Raw genomic sequence first — 16,229 nt, 5'->3', positions numbered from 1 at the left:
GATACATTTTTTTATAAGAATATCGTGATATTGATACTTTGAGAAGTCCTCAGTAGGAAAAATAATACAGAGAAGAGTATTATTTTACAATGGTGAGCCAGCCAGTCCTGTTTTTCGTTTTTTTTTTAATTAAGTGAATTTCTTCCGTGAACAAGGGGGGAAGTCCTGACGAGCTGAACAGCTGTTGTTCACGTGTCAGTAAATTCACTAATTTGTCACGAGAAGCAGAAAGGATCTATAGACTGAGGTACTAACAAGGAACAGAATCACACAGGAAAAGAATCAGACGAACTGAAGACAGGATGTGCTGATAAAGAGAAGCTAAGGAATCTTAAGGTAAGCAAAATATGGATATAATTTCTTCTTTTGCTAAACAAAGTAATATTAATTTCAAAGTTAATGTAGGAGATGATATAGAAGTTTTGTGGCTCAGTTTATACAAAGAATGTGAATTGCAGAATTTACAGTTCACTTCTAAATTGGTAAATAGAGACAAACAGAAATTGAGAAATATTCTACATTTGGTAGATTTTTTTCATAGTCTTGTGTTAGAGATTTCTAAGCAGAAAAATAGTGTAGAAATGTCAGATGGTGATACTGATTCTGACTGTAATGTGGAAAATAAACAAGAAATAAGACACGTGTCTGTAACTGAAGGTGACCTTGGGTCTGACCAAGAGATGGACATACAGAAACCTGACATGGGAGGAGACATGACTGACATACGAGAAACCGACATACTAGGTGATGTGGGAGGAGACGTGAGTGACGTAGGAGGAGCGGACGTACAAGAGCCACTAAAAATATCAGAGAATTCAGGAATTACCCAGGCTCAACTGCAAATTAAAATGAGGAAAAATTTGCTGAAATTATACAAAATCATGCCAAAATATGATGTCAAAATCCATGCCTGTAGAAATTCAGAGACATTTGAGAGCTTCTCTGATAAGTTTGATTTATCCAATGAGGAGAGGAATCAATTATTTAAAATATGGATTCCTGTGACATTGTCCAGACGTTTACATTTAATGCCCTGTGAAAATGACTCTCCTAATGGATGGGAAAATGATTCGGACAGATTAAGATATTTGATTTATTGTGTCACAAAGGATTTTCCCAACATAGAAGATCTGCAGAAACTAAGGATTGGTAGGAAGGAATGTACATATACATTCATGTCCATATTTGAACGGTTGTACAAAGCTCTCATCAAAAATGGAAAAGTACAACATATGATAAAAAGTTTTGTACAAAAATTCAAATTCCTAGATCCAGTATCTAGAGTTATAGCGTCACAAAAAGAATCCCTATTCAAATGTGTGCAGTTGCTGGATTCTGTTAGGAAACATGAGAATCGTGAAAAGGAAAAAAATCAAGTTAATTTTATAAAACCAGGAAAGGTAAAATCTTATCAAAAGCCAATATCAAACTCTCCTAGACTGAGTCATCCCCATAGTGAACTCTATCAAATACGCAGGAGATTTCATATCTGTTATAAGCCATATCAGCCAGTGCAAAGGTCCATCTCTTCACAGAATGAGTTAATTCTCAGTCAGAACTGTGATTCTCTAAAAAGGAAAATGGCCGAAACTGATGGACAGAGTCAGGTGAGACGACCGGCTCACAGTGACGTCATGGAATGTGGACAGAAGGACAGGCAGTTCTCTGAGGTTTTGAAGGATAGAAAAATGTCTTTCCTAAATAGGGCGTTCCTGGAGATATTTGAGAGAGACAGAAGATTTGGTTTAGGGAGTGGCTAAGGAAAAACTGTAATTATAATGTAGCATAGAAGTGTTACAATGTCTCAATATTTATTTATAATCTTATACAGTAAAATTGTAGTTACATAGTTTCTACCGTGTTTCCCCGAAAGTAAGGCCCCCCCGAAAGTAAGGCAGGGTGGGGGGTTTCGGGGGGTCCGCCAATGTAGGGCACCCCCCGATTGTAAGGCAGGGTAGCGGCGGGGGGGGGGCGGGGAATGTAAGGCTGATTGGCCGATCAGCCTGTTCGTCACAGGCTCCGTACCGTAGTCCCTGCTGGCCACCAGCCCGAGCTGTGATTGGCCAGTCAGCCGGCTCGCAGCTGATTGGCCGAATCAGCTGCGACGTCACCGCCTACAGGCTCGCTCCGATTGGTCCAGCTTCCCCGGCATCCGAATCGTCAGCCCGGCACCGCAGAGGAGATCGAAACAGAAGGAAAGTAACGGTAAGTTCCGAAACTCTCTCTGTGTGTGTGTGTGTGTGTGTGTCTGTGTGTGTGTGTGTGTGTGTACGGTATGTGTACGGTATGTGTATGGGTGCCGTATGGGGCTGTATGTGTCAGTGTGTGTACGGTACCGGTACGATATGTGTGTGGGTGCCGTGTGGGGCTGTACCGGTACCGTATGTGTCAGTATGTGTGGTGGCAGAGTGGGGGGCAGAACCACTGTATGGGGATGCTGCAGGGGGGAGGATGGGGAGGGTTGCCGGACTGTTAATAAATGTTAATTTTATTGTTAAAAAAAATTGTCGTCATTTTTTTTCCCAATGTAAGGCCTCCCCCGAAAGTAAGGCAGGGTGGGACTTTTGGGGGTAAAATTAATGTAAGACAGGGCCTTACTTTCGGGGAAACACGGTAGTAGTTCATGTATGTATATATATATACACTTGTCTAAGTAGAGATTGTGTATAATTGTATTTATATATATGTTTATAAAATATATATATATATTAATTAATAAATTAGAACTTCATATATAAATTTAAGTAACAATATTTTGAATTACATTAGAACCAACCAATATATGTATAAGATATTTAAATAATTCTGTTTCTGTATGAATTTGATATTTAATTTTATTTTCTTATATTTCCTTAGAGTTTTCATTCCAAAGCAGGATTTGATCAAACAACTCTAAAATGGATTTATTTCTTTATTCACACAGGAAGCTGAAAATTGCATGATTTATGTGTAACATTAATTAATTAATATTTTCTGTGCATGAAGTGTTCGTGCAAATTAAAGTAGCTTTACAGCATGACGTGTGACAGCTGCGGCCTTTGAACTTTGAGCTAATAGTATAGATCCTATTCATTCTATTTTCAGCTGATGTAACTTAAGACCGGGCAGCCAGTGAAAAAAGAATCTATAAGGCTGAGTTCACACGATGCGTATTTCATGTGTTTCCGCAGCGTTTTTGCAGTTGCGTAAACGCCGCGGAAACGCATGAAAAACGCATGGTAGAAGGGAAGCAATGTTCCCCAATTGAAATCCGCATGTACTGTGCCCATGATGCGGATTTTTCCGCAGCGTAAACGCTGCGCTCAAAAATCCGCAGCATGTCATTTAATTTTGCGGAAACGCGGCGTTTTCGCCGCCATTGACTTGCATTAGAACGCGCCAATTCCGCAAGACTGCATCTGTACTTGCGTAATTGGTGCGTTCTAATATGCGGATGGTACCCGGGTGTGGAGGAGAGGAGAGTCTCATCCACACCCAGGTACCATTAAAAAAGCTGTAAAAACAAGAATAAAATGAAAAATATATATATACTTACCATCTGTCGGCCCGCGCAGCGCTCCTGCTTGCTTCCCGGCACTTGCAGTGAGTTGTAGGACCTGCGGTGACGTCAGAGTCATGTGACGGGTCACGTGACGCTGACGTCGGCAGGTCTTTCAATTCAAAGTTGCCGGCAGCCGGGAGAACGGAGTGAGCAGGACAGCGCGGGCCATCGGAGGTAAGTATATACACTCTCTAGGGTCACACTGTATAAATCCATGCTGTTTGCATGGATTTATATAGTGTGACCTAGTTGTCAAGCACTTTCCAAGAGATGCTAAAATCACCAGTAAAGCGCTTGTCAATCTGCATGCGGAAACGCATGTGAATCTGCATGTGGATCCGCATGTATTCTGCAGGAAAAACGCATTTCTGCATGCGTTTTTTCTGCCAGGGAGATGCAGAAATGATGCAGAAATTTTCTGCTTCATTTCTGCATCGTGTGCACATAGCCAAACAAGAGGTTTTTTTTTCAAGTATCTGAAATTTCAGCAACTTACTCTCATATTATATAATATGTACTTGGGGAATATTCAAAGAATATTAAGATATTTAATTGATATGACAATGCGCATTAATAAATTGGGATACAACAATTTTGGGTTAAATATATATATATCTAAAACTTCATATGTGGAATGTTTGAGTTGAACAGATCTGTGAATGTCAGAGTGAAGGTGACAGATGAGTAAATCAGCAGCTGCTAAGTGTGATTGATGTGACAGAGGCCTCGTACGTTTGTATGTTTGGAAAAAAAAAATGTTTCTTTATGTGAAGGTACAAAAATATATTTAATTCTGAAAAAAAATTATAATACATAATTAGGTATTATCTACATATATATATACTTCTATATTTCTTTAATAATTATTATTTCTTGATTTAACTAATAGTGGATAAGAGCAACCACACATCAAATGGTTTACAAAGCAAATTTATATTTAGAATAATTTTCCACATGATAATATTCTTGAATAACTATGATATTATTTTTAATGGTTACCTAAATAGGTACACACCTCTCTGTAGACAAATCTATGCTACTCATCGATATGAAATTTATGCAAAATGTTCATAGAAGAATAATTATTTTTAATTTGGTTCTGATATATACATAAATTTTATAAAATAATATTTTTTGGTATTAAAGGGGAAAATGTGTTTTTGATCCTGATTACATAATCACTTTTGATCAATACTTATTTTTTCACACATTTTAATAAAGAAGAAACAATAATAGAATCATAGAATCATAGAATGGTAGAGTTGGAAGGGACCTCCTGGGTCATCTGGTCCAACCCCCTGCTCAAAGCAGGATTCACTAGATCATCTCAGACAGATGTCTGTCCAGCCTCTGTTTGAAGACGTCCATTGAAGGGGAACTCACCACCTCTCGTGGCAGCCTGTTCCACTCATTAATCACCCTAACTGTCAAAAAGTTATAAGGTACAATGGTATAATTAAGAAGGGTATTACATGCAAAGTTGCATAGTTTAATAATTTTTTGGTGATACAAGGTTATGACAAATATGAAATCATCCAGATAATGGAAATATAAAGGTATTTTTTATGGAGAATATAATTACTCTTCATTTGTCATTAACATATGAAGGCCTTATTTTTATTTTCATTTTTACATTTTTATTCTTACTTATTTTCTTATTTTTCCATTTTTCAGTTTTAATTTTCAATTTTTGATTTTAATTCAGTTCAATATTTCAACTGAGAAAACACATTAATATTTAATGGGGTAATGTCTAGTACAAAGAATATTGCTTCATTAAATATAATGATGATATGAATTAATATAAGAAAAATGTTTACATTTTCTGAGTAAACACAACAATTCATTCATTCATTCTTACATTCATATATTTATTCATTTTAGTTCAGCAGTATACATTCTTTGGTATTATTGGTTTAATAAAGATATAAACACTTGTTGTTTCAAAACACACTGACACCTATGGGTTGGAAAAGGCAATTACACCTATGACATAAAAATGTTCTATCACATGAAGAACTTGATTAATAATGAATTATTATCTATTATTGTTTATTATTCCAAACATAATTTATTTTAATATTTTGATAATAATTAGATGGATATTATTGATTGCTATGGTACGCTGTGATATTATAGGTTAGGAAAGTTGCCAGATTTGGTATCAGATTAGGGAATGAAGACTTCAATCAAGACATCGCAATTATGAATTCTATCTTAATAAAGACTTTCATATTTATAAATCAAAGAGACTCTCAGAGGTTACAAGAAGACGCAACCGATATCCGGAAGTCTCAGAAGGTAACAGGTGTGAATGCTGAGTGATAATAGACTGTGTCAGATACAATTCACACCACTGATCACCGGGACGGCAGAGGACGATGATCCTATATGAACTGTGTTGTGTTCAAGTTTCATCACGTTCCAGTGGTTTCTTATCACCTGCAACGCTTCAATGAAAGCTGGTGAACAGGTAATACCTGGCATATGTGTCCTGTATATAAAGGACTGAGTACTGGTTATGGGGCTATATAAAGCAGGGAAGTGTCAAGTTAACCCTTGCTTTACTGACCAAAGACGTCACATCTGTTCCAAAAGTGACATGAGACCAGTGCAGATGACACGGGGAAGATTCCAGAACTATCCAACGTCAGTCCAGGTGACATCACACAGATATTAAAGCTACATTTCATCCATAGACTTTGTTTTCTTATCAGTTGACACACATGATCTTTCTAATAAAGAGTACAGTTTATGGACTGCACAATGATGAATACAATTATGGACTGTACAATATCTACACGCTGTCATTTATTTCAAAGGAGTTTTCATCTAAAGACTGTTATAAAAGAACCAAGAAGAAGACGAGACGACGACCCGATGACATCAGATGATGACGATTGGACCCGCGATTACTTCAATTTAGATATAGGGAAGTATAATTATACATATTAAATGAATATTAGTCACGGCTTACCATAACATGAATTCACATCATTATATAACAATAATCAGATATTGATATTATTATTATTATTATTATGGAAATTTAATGATATTGCCAAGGAAGAAGGAAAGAAAAAATGATTGTTATCCTAATGATAAACCTGTCTTCTTTTGAGGATTTTTCAGTCCTTTTTATCCTCAAAAAGGGGGGAATGTTAAATAATTAATAATCGATAATCATTTTTCTTAAATCTGAGTTCTATGCATCAGCCATCGTGTCTAGTTGACATGCGCTATTTGTGTGTGTATTTTTGGTTCACCACCATATGTAGAACAGGTGTCCATACGACTGGCTATAAAAGCCCATGGTATAGAAAGGGGGGGCTCTCTTGCTCTTCCCACCCCACAAGACACAGAATCTTCATGCTGAGAAGTATCTGACATGTAGGCCTGGACACGTGCTGGATAAAGACATGATTTACCAGCCAGGATCCAAGGAAAGATGGGTGAATCTCAACAATTAAGCTAATTATGGACAAATGGACAATTACTTTATAACTAATTATTGTATGTACCTGCTGCAATCTGATTCTTTTTAATGGACAATCCAAGAATAAATAGATACATTTTTTTATAAGAATATCGTGATATTGATACTTTGAGAAGTCCTCAGTAGAAAAAATAATACAGAAAGAGTATTATTTTACAGCCGCGCATGACGTCACTGCCATGCGCGGCTGACATGGAAAGATCAGCTCCCGGAAGTCACTCCCATGCCGGGTCTGTGTGTGCGGGGAGCAGTGACTTCACTCTCCTTCATAGCCGGCACACAGCTTAGCCGTGCTGCGGCTCCTGCTGCTGCCGGGCTATAGCGTGTGCCCGCTTATTAAAGGACATGAATATTCACCCCCTCCCCACGCCCATGGGCGTGGAGAGAGGTTGAATATTCAAGCCCTTTAATAGCGGGCACAGGCGATTCCGGCAGCAGCAGGAGCCGCAGTGCGGCTACACTGTGTGCTGCTATTAAGGAGCATGAATATTCAGTGCTCCCCATGCCCCATGGGCGTGGGGAGCAGTGAATATTAATTTGCTGTAGCAGCGGGGACAGTGTAGGCTGCAGCGGGCGGCCGCTGCCTCCTGTGCCCCGCTCCTCCACCGCTACCCCCACACCCCACATATATATATATATATATATATATACACACCCCCCCCCAACATTCGGACTATAAGATGCACCCCCCATTTTCCACCAAAATTTTGGAGGAAAAAAGTGCGTCTTATAGTCTGAAAAATACGGTAGATTATTAAATTAAATAGAGATTTAGGATTAAATCAGTGTAGGGTGCGGACAACCCCTTTAAATTGTTAATTGAAATAAAAACAGTTCCCCGTTGTATTAATAAGGCAGTGATTCCAACTGTATTACCACTGGGAGACCCCCAACTCACACTCCTATTTCCCGAGTGCCTTCCACGCCAAGCTTGGTTATGGAGGCTTTGGATTACCATCCATACTGTTCAGCACAGATCATGCTTCTTATGTCTTCATCGATCCCCCAGAACACAACCCTGCATTACCGCGTCCTTCAGGCTTTGTCCAATTATTTTCTCCAAATTTGTTTGCCGATCAGTGGCAAGAGGCTGTTGAGCTACTCAGTCTCCTTGTTTCTTTGGAAAATTGGCACACTCTTGCATATAACAGTAGAGAATGGCCAAATCTTACGGAGACACTGGTAGATCGCAACGAAACATGGAGAGAGCAGATGTTCAGCAGTGAACTTGGAGTCTCCCTCCTCTATGAAGCTTTGCCGTACACATCTGACTTACTCCTGAGGACTTCTCGTAATTCACATGTGCAAAAATAGTTCAATCCACAACTAAAACGCTGGAACCAACTCGTGGAAAACTGGATAAAGATAGATAAAAGGCACATTACCTGTGGGTAGCCCAAGTGTGAAGTAATTGTCAGGTCCAGGATTGAACTGGGCGATGCGATTACTTAGGTATTTTGCTGCCCATTCGCTGGCCAGGGCATAGTCATCAAGAATCACCAGCCGCATGATTGTGCCCACAAGCTCTCGCCTGGCAGCATGTGGCTAACAAACTGAAAAGAGAAGCGATACACAAGATAAGAGGTGACACAATAATATACAAAAGAGATAACACAATAATACACAGTCGTCAAGTTTGGAGACTGAAACACATTCTGGCTTTCATAAAGTTTGCTGCTTCAGTTTTTATAGTGTCAATTTGCATTAACTGTAGATTGTTATGAAGAATGATCAGATGAATTGTTAAAAAAAAAAAAAATGCATATTAATTTTTTCCCAAAGAAATTACTTAACCACAAAACCCTATCACTACACTATGTGTGCTGGAGCCTGCTTCTCCGGGTCCTACATCACCAAAGCTTGGCACTTCGGGGACACATACCTCCCGTCCACGACCTGTCCGGCAGCAACCTTACATACCCCCCCTCTGCCCAAAGCAGGGGGGGCTTGGCACCTTCTGCCACCATACAATAGATACACAAAAGGTATAACGCAGTGTTTCCCAAACCCCATCCTCACAGACCCCACAGGTCGTATTTTCAGGATTTCCTTAGTATTACAAAGGTGACTGAAGTATCATCAAGGCATCAGGAATTCTCTCACCTGTGTAATACTAAGGAGATTCTGAAAACATGACCTATGGGGGTCCGTAAGGATGAGGTTTGGGAAACACTGCTATAACAGAACAAAACTAAAAATAACCAGTCCATACAGCACGGCATCAGCCGTTTAAATGTAGTGCTTTTCTCGGCCTCCAGCAGACTGAGCAGCACATGCAAGGTTTGCTCACCTTGCACAACACACAGCACCACTGAGACAGGCGCAGCTGTCTTAAATCAGCCTTCCAAGACCTGGACTGGAGGTAAGTGAGCAGCTATTTCCCCCCAACTCTTTCAGCTGCTCTTAAAACCCGGCCCTTTAATCCGGGCCCATTAACTCCCTCCCAGCACTATGTGTTCTGGAGCCTGCTTCTCCATGTCCTACATCACCAAAGTTTGGTACTTCGGGGACACATACCTCCCGTCCACGACCTGTCTGGCAGCCACCTTACAGTGTGCTGCACTGAGTTAGACCAGAAATGAACCAGAAGATACCTGAAGGTAACTGCACAGCCAGAGTAAAAAATGTTTCTCTTTGTTTTCACTCTCACCCCTATAGTCCTACACGTTCTACTAACCCTTCTAATCCCTACACCTAGTAATGAACTGGTCATCTCTCCCTCCATCTCACCTCCTCCTCAGATCTGTTCCTCAACATACAATCCTCTGTCTCTAAACACAGACAGCCACCTCACGCTCGCTCCTTCTGCTCCTCACTGCTGGCGATATCTCTCCAAATCATGGCCCTCCTCACCACATCCCCACAGTCACTTCTACCTCTCATCCACAATCTATCAAATTTCCGCAACATTTCTAACCCTATACCCATTGCCCATCCCCAGCTTCCCCAATCCCACTAACAGGAGCTCTATGGAATGCTCTCTCCGTCTGCAACAAACTTTTCATTACTAACAAACTTTCCTTCCTTGGCATCAATGGTACCTGACTCACCCCCTCTGACATGGCCTCTCCAGCTGCACTTTCATACGTTGGATTCCACCTTTCCCACACCCCTCGCCCCATCGGCAAGCATGGCAAAGGAGTTTGTTTTCTCCTGTCAGATAACTGTACTCTGCTGCCCGACTAATCCACCTGTCCCCCCCACTATTCCCTGGCCTCTCCCCTCTGTCAATCCCTTCACTGGCTCCCCATTATCCAGAGACTCCAGATGAAAACCCTAACCATGACATACCAAGCCATCCACAACCTGTCTCCTCCATATAACTGTGACTTAGTGTCCTGGTACTTACCTGCACGCAACCTCCAATCCTCACAAGATCTCCTTCTCTACTCCCCTCTTATCTCCTCTTCCCACAATCGCACGCAAGATTTCTCCCATGCATCCCCCTACTCTAGAACTCTCTACCCCAATATATCAGACTGTTGCCAACCGTGGAAACCTTCAAAAGGAAGCTGAAGATCCACTTCTTCTGACAAGCCTACAATCTGCAGTAACCACCGCTCCATCATACCACTGCACGACCAGCTCTACCCTCACCTACTGTATCCTCACCCATTCATTGTAGACTGTAAGCCCTCGCGGGCAGGGTCCTCGCTCCTCCTGTACCAGTCGGTGATTCGTTTTTGTTCAAGATTATTGTACTTGTTTTTTGCTATGTATATCCCTTTTCACATGTAAAGCTCCATGTAATAAATGGCACTATAAAAAATAATAACTTAATAGGGGGAGGTTAATTTGCTGTGGAGACTTCAGGACTCCGAAAAAAGTCCAGCAAGTCCCTGTATCACTTCCTACATAGGATTCAGCTATGGAATTGGTTCAACACCAGTGCAGAGCTTGCTCAAGAATGGCAGCAGGCGGGCGTCAGTGCATCTGTACACACCGTGAGGAGAAGGATTTTGGAGGCTGTGCTGGTGTCAAGTAGGGCAGCAAAGAAACCACTTTTCTCCATGAAAAAGATGAAGAACAGGATTATAAAATGCAGTAAACTACAGTGATTGGATTACAGAGGACTGGGGTAAAGTTATTTCCCTGATGAAGGCCCCCTTCAAACTGTTAGGGACATATGGAAGAATGAATGTCCGGAGAAGAAAAGCTGAGTGCTACTTTGAGTCCTGTGTTATGCCAACAGTAAAGCACCCGAGACGAGTCATGTGTGGAGTTATCCATCATCAAAAGGGAGTGGGCTCACTCACAATTTTGCCTAAGAACACTGCAGGAGCATTTTTGGTGATTAACAATGCATATATCAGCATGACGGAGAATATGTCACAAGGCAAAAGTGACAACTAAGTGTCTGGGTAACATTGACATTTTGGGTTCATGGCCAGTAAACTCTCCAGATCTCAATTCGATTGTGGTCACTCCTCAAAAAGCGGGTGGACAAACAGAAATGTATGTAGTGAGCTCCTAGCACTGATTAGACAAAAATTGTCCATCGTCAGTCAGGATTTGGCCCAGCAGCCGATATCCAGCTGCCAAGGCGAAGGGAACGAGTCTTGAAAAATAAGGGTCAACACTGAATATTGAATCTTTCCATAAACTTGATGTATTTGTCAATAAAAGTGTAAAACTTATAAAATGCTGATAATTGTACTACAGTAACCACAGAAACATCTGACTAAAAGATCTAAAAACACTGAAGTGAACACCAAAATTTGTATCAGTCACAAGACTTTTGGCCAGAACTGTACATAAAGTGACACAAAACAAGATACAAGACATAGGTCAAAAAAAATTCTCCATCTTCTTCGTTCCGTCAATCCGTGAAAAATGGGACTGCACTCAGATGTCATCTGAGTGCAGTGCGATCTTTTCGAAGGACTCATTAACTTGCATGGCCGAACGTGATCCGAATATTAGATGAAACTCAAGCATAGTGATTTTTGTCCTCGGACAGACTGTCTATGGGGCCGTGCACATGTGCGATTTTTCTCCTTGGACAAACACTGGTCACAGTGCGATTCAATGTTTTGTCAGATCGCACTCCGACCGAAAACACTGCTATCTGCACCTGCCTTAACATTGCAACGCTAACAATAGTAATCTCAGCAAGGACTGCTGGGAGATTTCAGCTCAGAAGCCTGCAGATCTCTGAACGCAGCTCTAGACTATCACTGGCTGTAACTCAGGATTAGTAATCGATACGTTTTTCGAAAGTTACACAATAAACTATAATAAATTACTCTCATGTGAACACAAATTCTAAAGGAGAACTCCAACACTAAGATATTAACTTAAGGAGGAATTCACACATCCGTGGTGGGATCCGAGGACCCGGCCCGGCTCTCCGGACCTGATCAGTGCCACATCTATTCCTAGGAGGTAATCACAGATCAGCACTGGTGACCCAGCGGTTGTCAGATCTGAGCTCGCTCCGTGGAGCACAGATGTGTGAATTCAGCCTTACAGAAGTTGTCCCAGAGTAGAAAGCCAGAGCTGTTGGATTACAGCGCCACCCCTAGGTACAGGCTGTGTGTGGCATTACAGCTCAGCACCTGTCACGTCACTAGACCGGAGCTGTAGTACCAGACACAACCTGGGGCCAGGACTGGCGCTCTGTGTTCCTTTTTCTCATGGACAAACCCTGTGCAGAAAAATACAGAATCCAGGAACCTCCAAACATGGCAGACATCGCCAAGTTCTAACAGTGCATAATGGGCGCAGCTCCAGCCATACTGTCAGTGACTGGAAACCTGGTTTATAGTCCAACTGCTGACAGGTGAGAGGCTGCGGCCCCCTGTAATCCCCGGCTCTGACCCGTCACCGACCATTGCTGCAGGGGACTAACCACATCCACAGGAAGCCAGGGTGCCCCCCCCCGGACTGAGACTGCCCCCCCCGGGAGCTCAGTGTGGGGTGCGCAGTCATCCGCCATGTCTCCCCAATACTCAGCAGCCTCACCACCCACAACTCGCTCTGCAGCCTCCTCCCTGGTAAACGCTAGAATGTATGGGCTCCTTCCAGGTATGACGTAGTTTGCGGGGGCGTGTCCTGACTGCATTATGGGCGTGTTCTAGTTTAGCACCAGACGCCAGAGATTCATGCAGAAAGTGATACGGTGAAGCTTCAGGAGGAGGTCAGTGCTGGGCTCTGGGGGATGCTGCTTGCTTTGGGTGGTCTGTGGGGCTGGTGGGGGCATGTTCTGGGTATTCTGGGGGGATGTTGCACGTGTGTGTGTGTGTCTTTCCTAAATTCCTAAACACCCACCGGAAAACTAAGGCGCCCGCGAGTTGCGGGGTGAATTGGCAACTCGGGGGTGTACTTATTTCCTCTGTGGGTAGGTCACAATTTTTTTTTTTACCGTCCAAGATCCATCTTGGCAAAAGTATGGTGGTAATTTCTGCCCTTCTGGACATTGGGGCGGGGTTTATTTTGATCGACGCTAGGTTCGATCAGGACCTCAAACCTCATAAATTTTCTGGCTCAACACCCATAATCGCCATTGACTCTGCACCCTTGAGCTAGGGGTATTTTACTCTTGTCGCTCGTGTGCTACATCTGCAGGTAGGGGCCTTGCACTCTAAATTTATTGACTGTTATGTGCTAGAGGGCTTGCCCTCTCCTGTGGTCCTTGGACTACCTTGGTTTACGCTGCACAATCCTGTGGTAGGTTGTGTGCCCACTATGCGTCTTTTAAGCGTTTCCGCAGCGGCAATTCCATTGCAGAAACGCTTAAACGCTTGGTAGAAGGTCTGCAATGTTCCCCAATGATAATCCCCATGTGCTGTGCACATGCTGCGGAAATTTCCGCTGCGCATTATCAGTGCGGAAAAATCCGCAGCACTACCAATTATTTTGCGTAATCGCAACGTTTTCGCCTCCATTGAATGGCTTAATATCCGCATGACTACATGTGCACATGCGGATATTAAGCGATTCAACGTGTGGATGGTACCCGGGTCTGGAGAAGAAGAGACTCTCCTCAAGACCCGGGTACCATGGTACCTGTAGTAAAAAAAAAAAAAAAAAAAAAAAAAGAAAAGAAAAAAATACATTATTCTTACCTTCTGATGGCCCCCTGTCTTTTCTCCGCTGCGCCCAGTCTCTTGTACGGCTCGTCAGCGGTCGCGTGATCTGTCACATGACTAAATGACGTCATGGAAGGTCCTTTCACACCACCGTGAGCCGTACAAGAGACCAGGGGCCATCAGAAGGTAAGTAAAATGTTTTTGTTTTTTGTTTTTTTTACCATTTTTAATCTTTTTTCTTCAACTATTAACTTGGTCACACTATATAAATCCATGCTGGTTGCACGTATTTATATAGTGTGACCAAGTTGTCAAGCACTTTCCAAGTGATGCTAAAATCGCTTGGAAAGCGCTTGACAACCCGCATGCGGAAATGCATGTGAAGAACGCTTCACTTACGCTTGTCCCTGGCAGGAAAAACACATGTAAAATCCGCATGCATTTTTTTCTGCCAGGGAGATGCAGAAACGCTCAGGAAAAATCCAGAGCATTTCTGCATCGTGGGCACTTAGCCGTAGACTGGCAGACTCGGGAGGTGGTAAAATGGAGCGAGTATTGCCAAGAACACTGCTTGGTCACTCGGATAGCCACGGTGGGTCTGATTTTAGGAATGTGTTTTCTGAACAGGGGAGTCAAGAACTTCCTCCCCATCATCCTTATGATTGCGTCGGCAATATTATTCCTGGGGCCAAGCTACCAAAAAAACAGGTTATATAATATCTCTGGTTCAGAGAGGCAGGCCATGAAAAACTAGATCACTGAAAGTCTACCAAAGGGCCATAAGACTTTCTTCATCTCCCGTTGCAGTGGGGTTTTTCTTTGTCAAAAAACAAACAAACTAGGGGTTGTGCCCCTGCCTTGATTTTTGCGAGTTTAATCAGATTAAGGTCTGGGATGCATATCCTCTCCCTCTCATCCCAGACCTCTTTAGAAAACCATTTGGCTCCTACAATTTGATTAAACTAGACCTCAGGGTGGCTTATAATCTCATTCACATTGAGGAGATGAGTGGAAGACGGCCTTCAATACTCCTGAGGGGCACTATGAAAACCTTGTGATGGCATTTGGGTTGACTAATGCTCCCATTTTTACTCATCTGGCAGGTAGATCACAACAAACCCATCTTGATGACATAATGGTAGACTCCATACTAAATAAGGAGGGAGTCACTGACTGTGGTGGCCCCTCCCTGGGCCGTGGCGATTGGTGACCCCCCCTTCTCTGCCCCTTACTGACCAGTGATCCTGAAGCCCCCGGAAGGATCCAATGAAGCGAAAGGGACGGCTGCTGCAAGCCGTCCCCTGGATACATAAACACCGGGACATCCCACGTTACTTCCTTTCTTTGCTGGTCCCGGAGTCGAATGTCATGGAGATTTCAGGATCAGGTCAGATTGCTGAGGCCCTCCAGGCTGGGTTTGCACAGGGGGGCGAGCGCTGGTTACAGGCTCTCATGTCGGGGCTCAGCGCTCATCCCCCTGGCCCCAAGCTCTAAATCCCCAGATCACCCTGCCCCTGGCCCTCAACCCCTTATGGGAACATCATATTCCCCAGTCCCAGTCCCCTCACCACTTGGGCCTACTCACTCCAATTGCCCACGATACAACGGTCCCCTCCACGGCGGTCGGGTCATCTGGAACGGGGGGCTGCATTACTTCCGCGGCCTGGTCCCGATCCCCATCCTCACCTGACCGCCGCATCCGCACAACTTTACAGTGTTCATCGGGCCACTCAACCCGGCACGGGACGGCAGGTGGCTGCGGTAGTGCTGCAGGCGCGCGCTGACTCGGGGAAGCGGGCAGACGTGGCGGTCCGGAAGCGGGCGCGCGACTCCACTAGGCCGAAGAGGCATGTTGGGGGAGGCGGAGCTGGAGGGCAGGAAGCGCTCGATGCGCATGTGCGGGGCGCATGTCCGCCTCACGTGACCCCGCAGGTCACGCCCCCCAGTCCAGAAAGCTGCGGGGCGGAGCAGGAAGCTGAAGCTAGTGCGGCAGTGGACCCTGCGCCTCACTCACAGCGGGCGCAGGGCTCCACTGCACTAATAAATGAGTGCGGGCTGTCTTCCATGTCGGCGGCGGGCACAGAGGGGATTCAGGTCTCCTGCCTGCCGCCGGCGCTGGAGACAGCATAGAGCCTGTTGTTCCCCACCCCTGTTAACACTC

General features: G+C 43.5%; 1 long non-coding RNA gene across 1 annotated transcript in view; it reads right to left on the bottom strand.

Annotated features, from left to right (window-relative positions):
- The window catches only part of LOC141191748 (uncharacterized), a 45,381-nt gene extending 29,404 nt beyond the window's left edge, over positions 1-15,977 (bottom strand). The window contains exons 1-2 of the long non-coding RNA XR_012265454.1: positions 15,755-15,977; positions 8,423-8,590 (exon numbers count right to left, since the gene is read on the bottom strand). This is a non-coding gene — a long non-coding RNA (uncharacterized lncRNA). The remainder of the gene's footprint in view (positions 1-8,422; positions 8,591-15,754) is intronic.
- Between the last annotated feature and the right edge of the window lie 252 nt (positions 15,978-16,229).

Source organism: Phyllobates terribilis, unplaced genomic scaffold, assembly GCF_046119375.1.
Source record: "Phyllobates terribilis strain yellow unplaced genomic scaffold, ASM4611937v1 Scaffold_52__1_contigs__length_9100884, whole genome shotgun sequence".
Lineage (NCBI taxonomy): Eukaryota > Metazoa > Chordata > Amphibia > Anura > Dendrobatidae > Phyllobates > Phyllobates terribilis.
Note: the sequence above shows the minus strand (reverse complement) of the source record. Positions and strands in the feature narration are given on the sequence as shown.